Consider the following 3,334-nt stretch of genomic DNA (forward strand, 5'->3'; position numbering starts at 1 on the left):
AATTCAGATTTTTTTTTTTTCATTTGCTACTGAATAAATACAAAATGTAATTACAAATCCTCTCACAATTCTGACTTTTTTCCTCACGAATGTATATCTAACAATTTTTTAGAGTTGAGTTTATACAGTCTATTTACATTACATTTAGTCATTTAGCAGACGCTTTTATCCAAAGCGACTTACACATGAGGACAATAGAAGCAGTCAAAACTAACAAAAGAGCAACAATATATAAGTGCAAATGACAAGTATCGGTTAGCCTAACGCAGTACACGTAGCAAGGTGTGTATATATACACATACACATATACATATATATATATTATACACACACACACACATATACACACACACACACAAAGAAAAACATGTAGATAGAATAGAAAAAAAAAGATGATAAATGTAGATAAAGTAGAATTAAAATAGAATAGAAAGTGTTAGAGTTAGAGGGTCAAATAAAGGTGGAACAGATGTGTTTTTAGTCGTTTCTTGAAGATGGCTAAGGACTCAGCTGCTCAGATTGAGTTGGGCAGGTTATTCCACCAGGAGGGAACAGTTAATGTAAAAGTCAGTGAAAGTGGAAAAAAAAGTCTATCTATCTTTTTTCTTTTTTTTCTCAAAATTGTGAGTTTGCTGGGTTTTTTTGGTGGAATCAAGCTTCCATGTAAACTAGCGGTTTAATATTTTATTCTTAACTTCTGAAATCTCATGACAACATGCTGAAAGTCCAGAACTGGAGAAAATCTAAATCAGCTGAGGGATCTGAGCGGTTTTGTGATTGTGTGTGTTTTCAGAGTCGCTGCGGTGGTTCTTTACAGCTACAGACGAGCGATTTACAGCTTTACATCTTCTGCTGTATTCTACGGAGGATTCGATGCTAAAGTCATATTACTGACGATTCCTGTGAAATCACATGATTAAATACTGTAGTCCACAACTGAAGGAAATAAAATATTTTCCTGTATCACGTGTTGTCTTGCTTTTTTTAAACATGCAAAAATGAATGTAGTTATATTATAGTTACTATTACTATTATGGTTTGTATTAATATTTTGAATTTACATTTGAGTTTTTTTTAATAATCATTACTTGTAATTTTAGTTTTTGTTACTATTTGTTTAATGTCGTTTTATTTATTTCCAATTAGTATTTTTGGTGCTTCGGCTTTAAATTACAAGTCACTATTTCTAATTTTCATTTACAATTTTTCATCTGACAATGACGTTAATAAATCATATTTTTATATTAGCTTTATTTCAATCAACAAAAATGTTTTGAGTTCATGTGCCTCAGTTTTTGAGTGAACAAAACATTGGTGGATAATATTGTCAATGTTCATAAGCTTTGATTAATACTTTTAAATATTGTAAATTTATAAAAATTTTTTGGTGGAATCAAGCTTCCATGTAAACTAGCGGTTTAATATTTTATTCTTAACTTCTGAAATCTCATGACAACATGCTGAAAGTCCAGAACTGGAGAAAATCTAAATCAGCTGAGGGATCTGAGCGGTTTTGTGATTGTGTGTGTTTTCAGAGTCGCTGCGGTGGTTCTTTACAGCTACAGACGAGCGATTTACAGCTTTACATCTTCTGCTGTATTCTACGGAGGATTCGATGCTAAAGTCATATTACTGACGATTCCTGTGAAATGACACGATTAAATACGGTACAGTCCACAACTGAAGGAAATAAAATATTTTCCTGTATCATGTGTTGTCTTGCTTTTTTTAAACATGCAAGAATGACTGTAGTTATATTATAGTTACTGTTACTATTATGGTTTGTATTAATATTTTGAATTTACATTTTAGTTTTTTGTAATAATCATTACTTGTAATTTTAGTTTTTGTTACTATTTGTTTAATGTCGTTTTATTTATTTCCAATTAGTATTTTTGGTGCTTCGGCTTTAAATTACAAGTCACTATTTCTAATTTTCATTTACAATTTTTCATCTGACAATGACGTTAATAAATCATATTTTTATATTAGCTTTATTTCAATCAACAAAAATGTTTTGAGTTCATGTGCCTCAGTTTTTGAGTGAACAAAACATTGGTGGATAATATTGTCAATGTTCATAAGCTTTGATTAATACTTTTAAATATTGTAAATTTATAAAAAATTATAAAAAAAAAAAAAATATTGTAAATTTATAAAAATTATAAAAAAAAAATAAAATAAAAAAAAATATATATATATATATATAATAAAAATAAAATTAATTAGAATGAATTAGATTCATTATCTAAATTAAATTAGATTTATATTTAATATTTATATAAATATTATATATATAAGAAATACAAAATATGTGCTAATTGAAAGAAAAGTTGATCAAAAGATTGACTCCAATATTTGGCAATAGTAAAGTATAATGAGATATTTATAGGACATTTTTCTAGGCTGATAAAAAGTGTGTGGGGGGGGAAAATCCCCAAGAATTACAAAAATTATTTTTCGGGGTAAGTTGTTATAGCCTTTGTTTTAGTCCAAGCTGATAACATTAGCATTTTCAGGAAAACGAAAATCCTCACCAGGTCAAAACTACCCGAACACAATCATTAGAGTTAACAAACATTCACACAATTAATTTTTATTTCAAAAACAAGTGTGTATGTTACAGCCGAACATCTATTGGATCATTCTGACTCGTGACAAAGCTCAAATAAATAAGAGCCGATATAAAGCAGACGGTTTAGTAAAGTATAATGAGATATTTATAGGACATTTTTCTAGGCTGATAAAAAGTGTGGGGGGGGAAAAATCCCCAAGAATTACAAAAAAAAATTTTCGGGGTAAGTTGTTATAGCCTTTGTTTTAGTCCAAGCTGATAACATTAGCATTTTCAGGAAAACGAAAATCCTCACCAGGTCAAAACTACCCGAACACAATCATTAGAGTTAACAAACATTCACACAATTAATTTTTATTTCAAAAACAAGTGTGTATGTTACAGCCGAACATCTATTGGATCATTCTGACTCGTGACAAAGCTCAAATAAATAAGAGCCGATATAAAGCAGACGGTTTATAAAATCTGTACAGCAGCTTTGGGTTTCTCTGCAACTTCACAGACCAGACAGAAATCAGTCACTCGCTAGAGTTTAGTATTAATAAATAGATGTGAAAAAATAAATAAGATACATTCCTCTACTATTTTTATGGTTTTTGTACATTTATCAAACGACTGCATTTGCTGTAATTGCCCTGCGAGCGGCTCAGACACACACATATATACAGTGGGTACGGAAAGTATTCAGACCCCCTTAAATTTTTCACTCTTTGTTATATTGCAGCCATTTGCTAAAATCATTTAAGTTAATTTTTTTTC

This window comes from Sinocyclocheilus rhinocerous, unplaced genomic scaffold (genome assembly GCF_001515625.1).
Source record: "Sinocyclocheilus rhinocerous isolate Xijiao unplaced genomic scaffold, SAMN03320098_v1.1 scaffold2493, whole genome shotgun sequence".
Classification (NCBI taxonomy): Eukaryota; Metazoa; Chordata; class Actinopteri; order Cypriniformes; family Cyprinidae; genus Sinocyclocheilus; species Sinocyclocheilus rhinocerous.